The 18,174-nt window shown below is 35.8% G+C and overlaps 2 long non-coding RNA genes across 10 annotated transcripts; both read left to right on the top strand.

The window, feature by feature from the left end:
* The first annotated feature begins 163 nt into the window (after window positions 1–163).
* On the top strand, window positions 164–3,524 carry LOC137487513 (uncharacterized). Its single transcript, XR_011006117.2, has 8 exons — window positions 164–185; window positions 403–474; window positions 1,540–1,596; window positions 1,730–1,771; window positions 1,910–2,109; window positions 2,211–2,630; window positions 2,883–2,936; window positions 3,301–3,524. It is a non-coding gene; the product is annotated as an uncharacterized lncRNA (long non-coding RNA).
* Window positions 3,525–4,721: 1,197 nt separating this feature from the next.
* LOC137487571 (uncharacterized) lies at window positions 4,722–13,775 on the top strand. Of its 9 annotated transcripts, none has more exons than XR_011006179.2 (6): window positions 4,722–5,023; window positions 5,337–5,392; window positions 5,883–5,942; window positions 6,746–6,860; window positions 7,125–7,236; window positions 13,123–13,775. It is a non-coding gene; the product is annotated as an uncharacterized lncRNA (long non-coding RNA). The 9 variants fall into 9 exon arrangements; XR_012389644.1 differs by having other exon boundaries at window positions 5,883–6,364; window positions 6,434–6,860; XR_011006178.2 differs by having other exon boundaries at window positions 4,746–5,237.
* Window positions 13,776–18,174: the final 4,399 nt, after the last annotated feature.

Raw genomic sequence — 18,174 nt, 5'->3', positions numbered from 1 at the left:
GATTTAATGTTTCTTTATTTTATTATTTATTTTTTAAATTTTTTTTTATTTCTACAAGCTGAAAGCCATTTAATAACTGATGTTAATAAAACAATGTTTTTAATAATATTTTTTAGATTTCTGCAGCACACCAAATATGGATGTTCAGTGTGAAGGACTTAGGGTTAAGACAAATACATTTAAAGGTAAGCCATATGTAGTCTTTTCTAGAAAATTTCCAAGGACTTAACCACTTCTTGATAATGAGTAAGGGACCATTTAAGACATGACAGGAAATCGGTTAACTTTTTAAATTACTTTTACAAACAACATTTAAAGTTTGATGCTTGTGTGAACAGTCATAACATTTCTTGTACAACCAATATACAGTAATGATAATTTACTAATGTGTTCTTGATTCAGAGTTGCCAGGGAGTTTCAGATCGCCTATGTATACGGATACAAACACCCTTTTAACGATGCCACAGAATTTAGGTACCATTTCCTTTTGTTTGCTTATTTTTAATTGCAATTCTTTATTTAAACTTTCAAATGTAATTGTTTGTCTGTGCAGCAGATGTGGCACACAAGGCAGTATGGCTGTTTTACATGTATTATTGGGGTTTTAATATTTTTACATTAAAAAAGGAAAAAGTATCATTATGGATGTGACGTCTTTTCGTTATGGATGTGAAAGATGTGAAATTGCCACTTGTGTGACTTTGGTAAATCAAATAGAATATTTTGAAGACATTGACAGATGCATTTTTGAGCATTTCTAAAGTACTGTAAAATACTTGCGTACATAAAAAACCCAGAAAAAGTTTTCGTATTTTGGTGAAAACTTAATTTTTTTTTCAAGGCAAGATTGACATTTGCATGGAATTGCTCAAATACTAAAAAATAATAAAAATGGTTCTTATAGCTCCAATTGTGCAAGAGTGGAGTTAAGAACTTATTTCAAATACTGAGCAATGGCAACGTGATACATCATATCTATGCCTCAGCTGGTATCAAATTTAATGCTCCAATTAATTACTGAAATTTGTACCATGATATACAGTATTAAGATATTGACATAAGCTATAAAAAATATTATTTTAAGATATATACCTAAAATTTATTTTATTTTCCTTTGGCTTAATCTCTATTTTAGAGGTTACCACACAGAAATGCCAACTTGGCCTGTGAGGTCACAGTGCTTCTGAGCAACCATGCCGCTTAATCCAAAAATACTTATTGTATTGCTTTATTGTATATATAGGTTTAGAGTAGTTTAAATATAATAAAAAGTTGAAAGTCACTCCAAAAGTAAAAATAATAAATAATAATAATCTGTCTTTCTAGGTGCCCATCATATCAATATTGTGCATGTTCATTATCACAAGTTATTTAATTACTGAGTATCAGCATATATAATCATACATTTTAAAAATCGAATTGCAATTGTTCTTTTTACTTCTATTTTACTGTAAATCCTTAAACTTTATAGTGCGAGGCCTATTTATTTTTAACAAATATGTTCAATGGTTTTATTTGTTTGTTGTTTTTCCCTTCAAGATCCTGCAGGGACAGCCAATGGCAATAGAAGCCAAACAGATGTTGGATTGCAAAATTGTAAGTATTGTTTAAAGAGTTACTCCCACCAAATAAGTTTTTTTTTTTAAATTTAGTCAACTCATAACATTTCATATATATATATATCCAGCTTTTTTGAGTAAATATTTGTGTACTTTTGATTTAATTTCAGTTGACTTGAGTACAAAAGGGCAAAATAGCATTTCAAACAACAGTAAGTATAATTAATAATTTAATTAAAACAAAACATTTTATTTTTTATGTAAATGTTTTTACATTTAAATTGATTAATTTAGTTTTTTGTAAAATATCAGGTCAAAAGAATTTCATAGTAATTCAAATCATATAACAGATTTCCAGTTAAATGTCCTCATGAAGCTGGATAAAATAATTGAAAAACAGGAAGAGCATTCTCTCCTGTTTCGCCGGCTTCTGCAAACAAGAGAGGACAGCACAGCAACAGAGAACCCTATACCAGCTATTGGTCAGTTATCTGACTTAATGACTTTTGATGATAAGCTGCGAGTGAATGAGGAGCTTCAAAGAAAGATGGTTAAGAATCTTACATTTTTATTTGACAAAATTCATCTAAACTATTCATCTAAAATGTTTACATGATCAGGATTTGACAATAGTGTAAAAATTTAATTCAGGGCAAATACCTATCTGCACTTGGAGGACCAAATTATGGGGAGACAGTGCGGCGGATGACGAGAAAAATCACTTCCTCAGACGTTTGGTCACATTTTAGTCTTAAAGGAAGGAAGGGAAAGAGGAGACTGGAAGATCTTTCAGTGTATCGTGTTCTATTAAGTAAAAAACAAAACACACACATTTACATTTATTCTTTTGTAACAATGTTAGATTTAAAGCCATACATTTTAAGATTTTTACAACTGAGATTAGTACCTTGTTTTTCACATGTACAGTATTGTATATCTCTAAAAATGTTACTTGTAAATAATATAGGAGCAATAATGAGATCACAACCTGGGACTACCAGCATGGATGCTGAAAGCCAAATTGCAGAGACACTTAAACATGCTCCAGGTCTTGTTAGAAGAAAAGCTAACGTAAGAATTTTGTCAATTTATTATAAGTGATTTTTCAAAAACATTTGTGTGTTTATTAATTTAGGGAATTTAATGATGTATAATTTTGTATGTTTTGATTGTATTTTTCTCAGTATTAAAGTACAAATCAATCTTTGTAATAAACAGTAAATTTATCCCTGCTAAAAAAACAAGTGGGACATTTTTTTAATTCTTTATTATTTTGGACTCATGCTATTACAATTACACTAAGTTTAACATTCCATTTTGCAGCGAGCAACGCCACAACTTCAAGACGGTTCAATGGACCTCTTCTCATAATTTTAAGTAAGTATTCAGAAATTGACTAACTTTTTTTTAACTAAAACCTGCTTTACCTGTATCCCCATATATTCATTTAATTATAATAATTTTTTGTATATGATATTTATTATTAAAGCAATAAAATATAGACTTACATAATTAATCACTAAATGTCTGAAGCTTCAATATAAACTTGCTAGTCAGTAGTCATTTTCTGTGTAGTCCCGTTGTGTCAAGCTCTGATCTGTCCTTTCTTGTTCACTGCCTTTTTGACCTGTGGCTGCTGGGGATCCATCTCTGAAACTGGATTCTCTGTTGGATTTGTTTCTTTCTCTGACTGCTTTCTCCATACCAACAACTACGCCTGGTATTCAACTGCACTCCCCAGCCTGCTGTATTCTCCAGGCCAGAGCTTCAATGTAGTATCTGCATTTTAATATATTTACATTTAATTAATTTATTAATTTATTTTAAAAAATGTATATATATTTTAATGCTATCTTTTTTAGTTCTCTTGTTTGTTTACCTTCTCAATTAACATTTTAATTTAGCCTACCCTTTGAATTTAATTAAATATTTAATTATTTAATATAATCTAAACTTTATTTTATACTGTTTGTTTATAATTAGATGTGTACTGTATGTATCAAATGTTGCAAATATATAATAAAAAAGTTTGATTTTATTCATTTGTGTGACATTTTTCACTTCAAAGTTTACACATGCAGTTGTTAAATTAAATAGGAAAAATAATTGAACAATATTTTATATTGAGCAATACTGGAAAATAATTGCTGCTTAATCCTGTATTCTAGGCAGTATTGATAAACTGCCACAAAAAATATTAATACAAGTAGTAATAACGCCGCCTCGCGGTTGCTGAATGTCGCACGACAACGTTGCTACAGCCTTCTCACGTCTTACCGTACGTTCACACCGAAAGCGGCGAGAGCGTCCAAGGCATAGGTCGCTCTGGCCGCCCTGGCGACAACGCTGTCTGCCTTCAGCTCCGGCGGCGAGAGCGTCAAAACTCGCAACATTGATCTCGTACTTAAAGGAGCCGTTGCAGCATTATCAGTTACATTCCTGCTTAAGACATGTTTTTAGCGTGAAAAAGTTGCGCACTTCTTATCAAATTCATATAACAATGGAAGATCAAGTTGCATGTGGTGTGGCTTTGCTCTATTTATCCAATATGTGTCCATATGTCTGAAATATCCTGAAGCAGCAGTACTGTTTTGTACTGTCACATCGCGTGAGATTCCCGCTTTTTAAAGATAAATTTATATAACATTAATGAACATCAGTAACTCGCCAGTAACTTATTTAATGTATGTTCCTGTAAGAAAACATTGTAAATAATTGGAAATCCAGCGACCGCAATAATCAAACCCTTGGGAACAACTGTGGTCGGAACCAAAGTTCACAGGTCTGTGTTCACTGAACTGCTATCAAGCGGTGGACGTCTTTATTCTGATTGCTTGCCGCCGAACCGCGTCATAGCTCATTACCATAAAGTTGACTTCATTTCAACTCTCCTCGACGCTCACGCCGGCGAAGACGCGCCACGCTGCTCCTCGCCGCTTATCGTCGCCTATCGCCGCCGGCTCTCATTTAAAATGAATGACTTCCGGCTACTTTGACGCTCTCGCCGCTTTCGGTGTGAACGTACGGTTACATTTCTACGTTGTGACAATGTAGCGAGCACGTAAGCGGCAACGTTGCCTTTGAAAAAATACAACGTTGTGCAGACATCGCTACAACGTAAATGTGTTTGTTGGGATCACGTTTGCACTGATTCGGTTCAGCACTCGAGCGACTCTGAATCGTATTGAACCGTTTGCTCGGGAATTATTTGATCACGTGTTCACAAGCACATTCAGCAATATGCAATTAGTGTATAATTAGTGTATAAATGCGTGTGGCCAAGCAGTATTACGAAATAGTAATGAATCATATACAAAAAGGAATCGGTTTTAGGCGGATTCAAATCTTTACTGTTCACTAAGGAGCCGATTCATAGAACCGAACGGACACGACTCGACCTGCAGGCAACGGCTCTCCTAATTTGAAATTCACCTGACGTCTTTCATCCAGCGAATTCATCCTCGGTAAGTGTTTTAAAGTCAAATTCTGTCCGTTGAAGGATTGTTTTGTATATATTTCTGTGTATTGAGTGTGTAATTTAAAAGAATTAACCAAGTGACATTAGTTGTAACGTTAGGTTCTTATGTTATGTCACGCTGTCCGTTAACGAATGGTATTTTAAACAAGAAATAACAGACGCCAGGCGGTCATTGTAGTGTTTGCGAGGTATTAGATACAGTGAGTTTATCTTGAGTGAGTTTTTGACCATACGCTAAGTTACCTGAAAAAACATAACTTTAACTTATTGTAACTGCATTAATGCATTCTCTATTTCAGCACAACACTGAGATGAAGGCGAAGTCACCATGAAAAGTTAAACGTTTACCGTTAAGGTAAGCTCTGGTCTTCACATAGTCATTATGACTAAGCTATCATTATGGTAAAATTTTTCAACTGTAAGTTAGTTATTTAAACTAAACTCATAATGAAATGATTCTTAACTGTTTTATTAAATGGAGCTGAAAATTAAATGCAGTTGAATTATTTTAAGCTAAAGTTAATATTAACAAAATACATATTAATTGTCTATTTCTCAATAATGTTAATGAGCTTGATGTATAGTGTGTCATTAATTGTACATTTAATTTTTGGTGTTCAGGTGTACCTGAGGTGAGTGTACGTTCTGAGTACACAGATATAAGCCAAAGTCATTATCACTATATATATATATCCATCCTATTCTAAGAGAAATTGATGGGGTCAGGGAATGATTTGTGTACAAATGTATTTTAACCCCATACAGATTGGTATGGTTGTACCATAGATTTAGATTAATTAATGTTAAATCTTATTTTACTCTTATTATATTTATCTGTTTTTCAGCTACAGTAATTGATGTTGAAAAACTGATGCTACCAATCACTCCTCACTTGATTATTCAAGGTAATGTTGATGTCTTCCTCATTTTGATTAGATTTTTAAATGTCAAGTTGTTCACAGATTTGTTGTGAGGAGTTTCATGTACAACCTCTTTTTCTTCTTCCAGCAGTTCCTAAGATAAAAAAATCTGGTGTTAAAACATCCACGGCTATGCTATTTGCCTACCAAGTGCTGAGTAAATATTAGACAAACATTTTTTTCTATAACTGTTGTCTTTGTGTTTATTAGCAATTTTACTGGGCATATGTGTTTGTTTGTTTTTTTCAAATAGCCTGGAAATTGTAAGTTTAGTTCAATATGTTATTTTATGCTATTCATTTTTGTCTTAACATGGATTGCATGTTGAAGCTATCGTTTCATAGTGGGAAAATGTAAAAGAGAATCACTGAATACAATGGCATAATGATTCTGCTTGTTCAAAGAAGGTACTTGATTAAGTTTTCCTCAAGCGACACATCAGTTTTTATGACTATTGCTTGACACTTGAATTGAAGGGACAGTTCACCCAAAAATGAAAATAATAGCATCTTTTGCATTCTCCACTTGTTTCAAAATAGTTATATATTTATTTTGTTCCGTTGAACACAAACTCATATTTTTTAAAGAAATTTGGTTTAAATATGGATGTCAATAGTTACTGGTTACTAACATTCTTAAAAATATCTGCTTTAGTGTTTAACAGAAATTCAAACTAGTTTAAAACACGTGGAGTAAATAGTGGCAAAATAGTAAACTATTCCTTTAAATATTTTATTCTGAGACTTTTATTTATATGTGTCTTGTCTTTTGTCATATTGTCCTTCTAGCCCAGATTGTGATGGACCTGGAATGCGACACCAGTTACTCTTAAGACAAGAACCGAATAAAGCACAGATGTGGAGGGATTTGCAGCCAAACTAACTGGAGGGAAGGAACCTTTAGGTAAAAACACCTGCTTTATTTAGATCTGAAGTATTTTATTTGACATAGAGATTTATTGTTTTAATTCTAATTTAAAGCAAACAAGGTTGAGCACCCCTGGTCTAAAAGCTCAAAAATGCTATTTCCGTGATAAGGATGAATGTAGTTCAGAAATAGATTCATTAGGATCAATGCTTAAAGTAAACATTTTCTTCTCTCTGTAGACCAAACATGTTTACCATCCCTCACATTTTAATAAATTGTTTCTGTTTTTGTTTCTTACAGTGTGGGTGAACATACTACCTGGATGTCCAACAAAGGCTGCACAAGAGCTCATTTGATAGCACATATTCTGTCCTGTCTACATCTCTGATGACCTGGAAGTGCTTCGACATCAGTGAGTGTTGTATATTCGTGGCATTGTTATTTCACTACAGCACCCAGAATGCATTGTGACGTGAACCGGAAATGCCGGTTGTTGTAGTTGTCATCGGATATAGCGAAGTAAAACGGAGAGCAGTAAAAACGGTCTGTGTGTCATCTTATTCCTTATGCAACGTTATTATCCACACGGATATAATAAAGTGGCGACGAGGATTGAAGCACTTGCGCGTGTGTTATGACAACGCGGAAGTGAAGCAGCGTGAGTGACACGAGAGCGAGAGAGAAAAAAAAAGTACGAGCCGGCTGCTTTCACGTCTTCTAAAGGGAGAGGACCGACAGCGATTCAGATAAGTGACTGAATTGATTGTTGATGACCGAAAACGGGACAAAATGGCAACAGTTTTTGGCAATATGTGTCCGTTTGATGAAAGCAGTGAACAGTGGAGTTCTTATACAGAACGATTTGAGTACTTTGTGGCAGCAAATTCAATTGCTGATGATAAATTGGTACCCACCTTTTTAAGTGTGATAGGTCCAAAGACATTCACACTACTGCGTAACCTCCTACAACCAGAGAAACCGGGGGAGAAAACGTATGAGCAAATAGTAAACACTCTCAAAGCTCATTTCTCCCCGAAGCCATTAGTGATAGCAGAGAGATTTCGGTTTCACCGACGAAATCAGCTAGAAGGAGAAACTGTTACAATGTTTGTGGCAGTGTTAAAAAAATTAGCTGAACATTGCGAATTTGGTGATACATTAAATGACACACTACGGGACAGATTAGTGTGTGGACTTCGCTGTGAGGGAATTCAAAAAAGGCTATTAACAGAGAGCAACTTGACACTACAAAGAGCGATTGAACTGAGTGTGGCTATGGAATTGGCTGCTAAAGAAGCTCAGCAACTGAGCTCAAACAGTAAAGTGTATAAAATGGTCACGGAAAAACAAACAGAAATGAAGGGCCCTTGTTTTCGTTGTGGAAAAACTGGACATACACCTGTCACGTGTTGGTTTAAGGACATGGAGTGCCGCAGCTGTAAAAAGAAAGGACACATAGAGCGTGCATGTAGAAATAAAACAGAAAAAGGGAAAATGCAGCACAAAACAACATTTAGAAGAAAACAAAAGAAACAAGTATTCACAGTTGACCAAGAGAACAAGAAGAATACAGACACATCAGATGATGAATTTTCTTTGCATGTGCTCACCGTGGCAGGGGGAAACAAGTCATACAAGGTCACAGCGCTGGTGGAAGGACAACCAGTGAAGATGGAGATTGACACCGCTGCTGCAGTGTCGCTTGTGTCAGATGTGGTATACCGTGAAATTCTGAGCCACCTGCCACTAAAACCACCCGATGTGCCCCTAAAACTTACACTGGCGAATCAGTGACCATGAAAGGGTTTCTCCAGGTTACCGTTGAACTAAACAAACAAATAAAAAAGCTGCCATTGTATGTGGTTTCGGGTGATTACCCCTCACTGATGGGACGTTCCTGGCTGGAACAACTGCAGGTGAACTGGCAGGTCTTTCACATGATGACATCTAATACATTGGATTTAGAGGATGTTCTTCAGAAAAACAGTGACGTTTTCAAAAAGGAGTTAGGCAGCATGCAGGGGATCAAAGTGAAATTGACCGTTGAGCCGGAATGCCAGCCAAAATTCTTAAAGGCCCGACCTTTGCCATATGCACTCAAACCCAAAGTGGAGGCAAGCTTAACTGAACTTGTAAAAGATGGTGTCCTGGAACCTGTCAGTGTAAGCAAGTGGGCAACACCTATTGTTCCCGTTTTAAAGAAAGACGGTAGCATAAGAATTTGCGGAGATTTTAAAGTCACTGTGAACCCAGTGTTGTCGGTGGAACAATACCCCTTACCGCTCATAAATGACATCTTTGCAGGACTGACTGGAGGACAAAAATTCAGTAAAATTGATCTCAACCAGGCATACCTGCAAATGCATGTTGAGGAGCAGTCCAGAGAACTATTGACCATAAATACACACAAGGGCCTATTTCGGTATCAGCGCTTACCATTTGGAATCACTTCGGCTCCGTCCCTGTTTCAGCGAGCGATGGACCAGATTCTGGCAGGACTCCCGGGAGTAGTATGTTACTTAGACGACATTCTTGTGACTGGTACTGACGATGAATCACACCTGCAGCATCTGGACACTACCCTAAAAAGACTGAAAGAGTATGGATTGAGAGTGCGGAAGGACAAATGTGAATTTTTCCAGTCTGCAGTTGAGTACCTAGGCCATGTCATTGATGCCTCTGGCCTGCATACGTCCCCAGCAAAGGTTAAGGCCATAGTGGATGCTCCGACACCTAAAAATGTCACCCAACTGCGTTCATTCCTCGGCTTGCTTAATTATTATGGACGTTTTATTCCAAACATCGCTACTCTGTTGAAACCCCTGCACAAATTGTTGTGTCAGGAGAATAGCTGGAGGTGGACCACTGAATGTCAGGAGACTTTCCAAAGAGCAAAGGAGACCATGCTGAAGTCAGAAGTCCTCACTCATTTTGATCCTTCTCTGCCAATTCAGCTGGCCTGCGACGCCTCCCCATATGGTGTGGGAGCTGTCTTGTCCCACATCATGCCGAACGGTCAAGAGAAACCGATCGCATTTGCTTCTAGAAGTCTGAGCAAAGCCGAAGCAAATTATGCTCAAATTGAACGTGAAGCATTGAGCATTGTGTTTGGAGTGCGCAAGTTTTACCAGTATATTTTCGGAAGGAAGTTTACTCTGCTGACCGATCATCGCCCACTGACAGCGATTTTTGGTCCTTATCATGGCATCCCCTGTCTTGCTGCTAGTAGGATGCAAAGATGGGCTTTGTTATTGTCTGCTCATACCTATGACATCAAATACCGGAAGTCAGAATTGCACAGAAACGCAGATGGACTGTCCAGATTGCCTCTCGCTGACCAAGTAAAAGAAACAAAAGTAGCTGAAATTTTCTACTTTAGCCAAGTGGAAAGAACCCCTATAACAGCTGCACAAGTGCGCAAGGGCACACGTAATGATCCTGTCTTGTCCAAGGTCATGGATATCGTCATGACAGGAAAAGATGAGAACCATGACCTAGAGCTAAAACCATATCTTACTCGACGTCATGAACTCTCAGTGCAGACAGGCTGTTTATTGTGGGGAAGGAGAGTGATCATTCCACCAACATTGCGCAAATCAGTGTTAAAACAGCTGCATGCGGGACACTTTGGAATGGTCCGCATGAAGGAGATTGCCAGGAGTTACTTCTGGTGGCCAGGAGTGGATCGAGAAATTGAAGAGAAGGCAAGAACATGTACGTCATGTCAAAGCATACGCAACGTACCACAACTGGCACCGCTGCACCCCTGGGAATATCCAGAGAAACCGTGGCATCGCATTCATGCTGATTTTGCAGGTCCAGTCGAGGACAAAATGCCGCTGGTCGTCATTGATGCACACAGTAAGTGGCCTGAAGTAGCCATAATGAAATCTAGGTCAGCAGAAAAGACCATTGAGAAGTTGGGAGAAATTTTCAGTAGATTTGGACCACCAGTGCAGTTTGTTTCAGACAATGGACCTCAATTTATTTCGCATGAAATGGGCACATTTCTACTTGCAAATGGAGTGCAACATATCAAGTCATCACCCTACCATCCTGCAACAAATGGGCTTGCGGAGAGGTTCGTGCAGACCATGAAACATGCTTTAAAAGCTTCAATTGGACAAGGCACATTGCATCAACGCCTTCATAACTTCTTGCTGTGCTATCGCAGTACTCCACACGCAACTACCAAAGTGTCACCAGCCTACTTGTTGTTTAATCGAGAGCTCAGGACAAGCTTTGAGCTACTTAAACCAGCAACACTTAAAGAAACGGTCCTACAACAACAAGAAAATCAGGTACAGCGACGGAAACTGCGAGCCAAAGACAGATCCTTTTTGATAGGCTCATCGGTGCTGGCCCGGAACTATGGCACCGGTCCAAAATGGGTTCCAGCTACTGTGGAAACCCAGACGGGTCCCGTGTCCTACAGGGTTAAAACTGCTGGTAATCTTCTATGGAGGAGACATACTGATCAGTTACTGAGTGGAGCCAGTACATTCACTGACCTTCCTGAAGGTACCGACGTCTGTGATTCAGTTGGCAGCTCACCAGCTTCTGCGACTGTCACTACAGAGCCTAGCAAGATTACAGATTCCCCACCTACTAAAGAACTGTCACCTCCTGTTGTTTCGACTGAAAATGGGGACCAAGTAAGCCGCCGGTATCCAATAAGAGAGCGACGTCAACCTCAGCGTTTTTTGGATTATACTTAGTTAGGGGCTACCCTTACAGTATTTGAGTTGGGGCAGAATAATCCCCTAAGGGTAAGCCAGGGTTTGAGGTAGTCCACCCTCATTCCCAGGGATTTAGTTGTGTTAAATTACTAAGGACATTTAAGACATTTAATCAAGAAACGTTCAAATAAATAAATGTGTGTTTACAGAATGTTATAATGGTAAACTGAATGTTATACATTCATTCTGCATGGTGCTAGTTCAAAATTAAAATGTTGACCTTCAAATTTAAGGGGAAGGAAATGTTGTATATTCGTGGCATTGTTATTTCACTACAGCACCCAGAATGCATTGTGACGTGAACCGGAAATGCCGGTTGTTGTAGTTGTCATCGGATATAGCGAAGTAAAACGGAGAGCAGTAAAAACGGTCTGTGTGTCATCTTATTCCTTATGCAACGTTATTATCCACACGGATATAATAGTGAGTAATACATCTTTATATTGTCATGCATACAGGATTTCTGTAAGCTTAGCTTTAATGTTAGTTTGTAATCAGCAGTGACTGTTTTAAAAAATTAAGTATTTAAATTATTCTAAACGTTTTACTGATGCTGTGCACAGTAACGTTATGATGATTTAGTTTGAGGAAATGTCACTGGAGAGGTGTTCGTATAAAAAAAAATAAATAAATAAATAAATTGTATGAAATGACTCGATAAAATGTTTATTTGTCTCGCTGACATGCCATCACTGCTGCATATTGAAATACAGTAATATGAATTGACAGCAGAATATTACCACAAACATTTCATGAAGTGGGCTAGACTGCTCTTTAGTTCTCTACTCAACTTAAACACATTTCCTCGTGTCGCTGAGCCTCTCTGCAGATTTTGCCAAAAATGAATGCTTAGTGATTACTTTGTTTTATGCAAACCATATATCAGTAACTTATCATTAGCATTATATTTAAAAAAATCACCCACAGCTTTCATGTTCTCTAACGCAATCTTGTCTGTAAGTTAGAAGTGGATTTATACGTGTTAAAAGCCTTAAAGTATTTAATTAACATTAGTCACGTTAACTTAGATTATTTTATTTATTTAATTTTAAATATGTAGCCTCTTAAAGTGAGAATGAACTGTGTTCACCCCTCTTGAATCCGTGGAAGCACTAGTAGTGTGATCATGGAATCAGATATTCAAGCTATACAGAGTCGGACATTAAGTTAAGATGAGACTTTATTTTTTACACACCTGTGTGGACACCTGACTAGCGATCTTCAAGAACAATGCCCGCTGATCTTTTCCCCATTAACGTTAGTGTAATTGTGAATTGACAACAAACTGTATTTCACCAACAAAAACAATTAAAAAACTGTTTTATATAACTGATATATATATATATATATATATATATATATATATATATATATATATCAAACTATATATATATATATATATATATATATATATATATATATATATATATATATATATATATATATATATATATATATATTTAAACAGCAGTGCAGTGTTTCGTTTCTGAATGAATTAAATGGTTTGAGGGATGATTAGTTTTTACTTCAGTGATTGATTTTGCTTGTCATTTTTGCAGGATCATCATCATGTTGCTGCCCTTTTTCACTGTCCCTTTCCACAACATCATTTGGCCTTCATCATTTCCTGTCCTGTAGCAGTATTCTCACCTTTTTTAAAATTGTAATGCTTTTTGATGCATTAATTGTTGACTGGTTTTAATGATCAATTGTTTATTAGTGTTCTGTTGCTCTGTTATATTGAATTATTGCTACTGTTTCAGCATGGTTTACACAATAAACCTTTATTGTGAAGTTAAAGTTTCAGTTTCTTTATTTTTCTTGTATGTCTTGAACAGTTAAAATAACACTTGTGCAATTTTTGAACATTTTTACCCATTATAAAGTAGCACTATTAAATAAAATAAAATAACATTTAATAACTGTAAAATACTATACAGTAATAATGAAAGTAACATTAAAATACCGTAGTTCTTCATGGTAAAAATGTACAATAAAATACTGTTTTCAGTTTTGCAGTATGTGCACCACTACTGTAATTAGTGTTACAGTAAAAATCAACAACAGTAAAATGATGTATTACATTTTACAGTAAATGTAATACTAATGTAATTAGTATTACAGTAATGCTACTGTTTTATGAAATACAGCAGCTACTGGATCATTGTTGCCAGTAACTTACTGTTAATTTAACAAGAAATCGTTTACAGTGCAAGTAATTCTGAGATCAGTGGAAATGCTCCGGCAATCAGTAGATACGGTGCATCGGTTAGGAAAAAGAAATGATGCTGCCACTAATAAGCTACCCAGACCAGTAATCATACAGTTTGCAATGCGAACTGTAAGAGATGAAATGTGGAAAAAAAGCCTTCTTTTTTTAAAAGAAGGCTATGGACTTATTGATGGACTCAGAGTTGATCCGTGACTGGAAAAAATAAATAAATAAATAAAAAGGTAACAGGCACTAATGAAAATATATAAAAGCCTGATATGTGATGGAAATAAATTGTTGGACATAGCAAGGATAAGGTGTTTAACTAAAAGAATTAATAGTTGATTTAACTGGTATGGTTTTGTTTTGATAAAAGAGTTATTAAGGACAACAAGTTCAATTCTGCACCTAAAGTGAAGGGTGTGTTCTGAGAGTTAGGCTTTTTTTAAAACAAAATTATATCTAGTCCTTTTTTTTCGTTAAATGTTAGAGGGTCAAAAAACAGTGTTAAGCGAAAAAGCTATTTTTGTATTTTGCAAGAAACACAAAGAAGGCCTCGTAATTGCACATAAAGATGATGCAGAAGGCCACTGGTTAAAGTCAGCTAAATTCATGATAAGTGTTACATTATACTTTGTTTTTATGGATATAACAACAAAGTGGCCAGCAGAGAAATGTTTCAGAAACTTAGAATATGCTTAATGAATGGAAAAATATTTAATACTGAACCTGTTATGATAGGGGGAGATTTTAATATAGTTGTTGATTCATGGTGAGATAGAAAACCTTAGAGAGGTTCACATTCTGTGCATAATGATGTTACATAAAATTTATGTAAAATTACAACGGTGGTTGATTACTGGAGGGTATCTAAGCCAGACAGTTTTCAATATACATGGTTTAATTCCTGAAGAAATTGACAGTGTTTAAGACTAGATAATCGGCTAATCTCTTGTGAACTATGTAGAAATTACTACAGAGGTTACTCTGTTCTTAACAGTGCTCCAGTATTTGGAAGTTTAATAATGACTTGTTAAACAATGATACATTTAATCAAAAGGTGCTTGCTCTCATTGAAGAGACTGAAAAACTACATACATACATACATAACATAAAATTAAACAAAACAGCAAGTCTGTAAAGACAATGACAAATCCAAAAAACAGTGCTGTAAGAGGAACTTTGTCAAACTGAAAATTGCCATATCACTGGAACCTTTTTGGTGGCTGGAAAAAAAAAAGTGCTGCAATTATGCTTGGCTCATTGTAAAGCCTTTTAATTGGCAATTTCTTTTATAAAATAAATATTGGATTGTAGGTTTATTATTTTGTTTTCTTAATTGGAGCAGAGATAATATTTCGTCATCTTAGAATTATAAGGTTCTATCTGACATTTTTGTCAAAATTGAGTAATTGACATATTTTTCTTAAATGACAAATAATTTACATTATGAGATGTTTTTAATGAGTTTTTTTTTTTTTTTTTCTTTTTTTTTTACATTTTAAGACTTTTTATATATAAATAAAAAACAAATGTTACACACATACTGTTTGCTATGGAATGCAAAAACTTCTCAATATCTCAAAATCATTCAGAATGCAGATAGAACCTTATAATTTTAAGGTGACGATTTGTAAAACATAAAATAAAAATAAAAAATAACATAAGCACAAAGTTTCTTATAAAGTTTTTGTTTTTATTATAACGACCCAGAACGTAATGTACATCATTAGGGACATCTATTTGCCATGGGGAAAAAACAAACATCATTCCAGTCAAGTCAGCAAAAGCTCAGATAAATATACAGCAAGATACATGGTATATCAAGGATATAAAATTAGGGATCCTTATCAATTTCTATAATAAATGCTAAGCATTCTAAACTCTATATTAGAAGTAATAAACATCTCAACTAGGGCTGCACAATATATTGTTTAAACATTGATATCATAATGTGCTCATCCACAATTATTCAATTCAGCAATTCACAATTATCACATCCAAGGATCTGCAGTTTTACGTTGAGATTATAAGAACCACATTGCAGAATGTGATGTGCGGAGTCACAGTGAAAACCAACCATAAAGGGTGAAAGGGCGCCCTTTCTTAGTATTTTTATGGACTGTGATTTTGTTTAAGTAAATATAAACTATTTTCTCACAGCAAAGTTTGTTGGTTTAACAAAGATGAATAGTATTATTTATAAAATAAAGAAAAAATAGTGTCATTTCTCTACATAAACACGAACTCCCCAGACAATAACAAAACACTGCTTATTTAATTAGCATTTTGTTTTATTGAATTCAACAGTGTGTCATTTGTTTATTATATTTTAAGCTAATACAGTTGTTGTAAACTTCTAAATGAAATGAGTGAAAAAGAAGAGAGAACCCAGTCCAGGAGACTCGAAACAAGCAGAATTCCTTTATTGAGACGTGTTGGTTAATCTGCAGTCATACAGCGTCTTTAAGATGTCTATGTGTCTGCAAGAGCCTACTAGAGGTCCGCAGTCTTCAAGTTCTTTCACAAGTCTCTCAAGTCTCACACAAGTCTGATTTAAGACAAAGATTTCATGTCTATATTGTGTTCTTAGGAGGAGGGGATATGGCTAAACAAAGCATGCAAATTCAGTATTGGAGTCAGCATGGCATAGGTGTTAAAAAATGGCCCAGCTACTGACCACACAAGTTAATCAACATAGGGTTTCTGTAGCATAAAAGCAACACCCGAAGACAAAGACAGAGTCGTTTAAAGCATTTGCATCACTGGCTTAGCCTGTAGTCAGAGAGATAAAGGTTAAATGTCCCTCCTAGCTGGGATGTTAATGAAATTATATAATTAAAAACCAGAGAATATAACTTTTTAGTTAGATCATTGTTCATTTGGAATTAGATGATATAAATTTATATTTCCACAGTTCCCCCTTTGAGAGTTATTTAAAACTCTCACAAAAAATATAAATTTGTAAGCCTTCCTAAATCCATTCAATGGCTTCTGTTTGATAACAGAGGCCCCATCTTCTAGTCATGTAACTTGGAAAAAGTTACAGGCACATTTAACTTATTCTGTGTCATTTCAATATCTACATAGATGTAAGTGTAGATTTCTAAACTGTTCACACGTTTATGACAATCAGTTGTAATGTCATAAATCCTACATGATGACACAAAAATCATGTAGTTAAACTGCAGATCTTCTGAAAGTCCATGGCTTGTGAATAGTGTTCAGTCTTTTGTGAGGTGTGTTTCTTGTGGTTCTTTTCCAGCACAGAGTTGATCTGATGACTTCCTGTCATTCATGGATCTCCGTAGTGATGCTCTGGTTCAGAGTGTTTCTTAAGAAGATGCAGTGTTTGTGTTTACCTGCACACAAGAAAACAAGGAAACAGCAGACCAGCAGTATTCATGCATAGACTTGTATGATCATACAGTTCATGTGTCTAGTTATTCAGGTGATTGTATAGTGGTTGTGTTAAGTTGGTGATCGTATAGTGTTGTGTATTTTCTGTCTCCTAATCTTAAAGTTATGACACCTATAAAACAGTGAGGGGAGGATAAATGGGGAAAAAGGGAGTCTTCACCAAAGGGTGCGGCCCCTGAAGCCTGTTGCTTTCAGTTCTGCCCTGGGCGCCTCACTGGTTTGTGTGTCCTGTTCTGTCCCTGAGTGTGGTGGGCAAACTTTAAAATGCGAGACACAAACTATCATTCAATAAATATCAGTCCTATCAGACATCATAACATTGAATGGGTAGTGATTGAAAATATGTGTTAAAACACATTCAAGGCTGTAAGTGGACTTAAGCAGAGTTCCCTAATACAAAGAAAGAAGTTTCCTTTGTGTCTTTTTACAAAGAGTCTTTCATCTTAATTGTAAATGAACTGGGACATTAAGCACTTACAGCCAAAAAATGGTTAGCATCTTTGTGGACAGCTCAATGGATTTAGTGATGAGGGGAGGGGTATGTTGAGGGCATTTAGCAAACTGTTCAGAAGTTGATTTACCCTGTTCATCTCTTTAAAATTCTTTTTATTCTTTCTACACTCCCTCATCCAATGTCCTTTTTTACCACAGTAATGACAACAGATATTTTTCCTAAGACATTTGTGATTTGATGTCTTTTCTGTGTTGACCTTAATGGTGGCTGCTTCAAATCTGACTCTGTCTTTGATATGAGAGTCTCTTTCCCACAAAGCTAAACTGTTCAGATTATTTCTGAGAGTGGTGGAAGACCAAGTGATATTAAGAAATGGCAAAGCTTGTCTGTATTCAGTTGCAAGGCTATCTGACCAGATACGGACTAGGGGTCCCTTATCATTTAGCACACTGTCCGAATTATCAGCTAATCCACTGTAAATTATGGCGGATTGACAAATTCTCTCAGTGAATTCATTCACAGATT

This window comes from Danio rerio, chromosome 14, assembly GCF_049306965.1.
Source record: "Danio rerio strain Tuebingen ecotype United States chromosome 14, GRCz12tu, whole genome shotgun sequence".
Taxonomy (NCBI): Eukaryota; Metazoa; Chordata; class Actinopteri; order Cypriniformes; family Danionidae; genus Danio; species Danio rerio.
The sequence above is the reverse complement of the archived record's forward strand: the minus strand, read 5'-3'. Positions and strand labels throughout refer to the sequence as shown.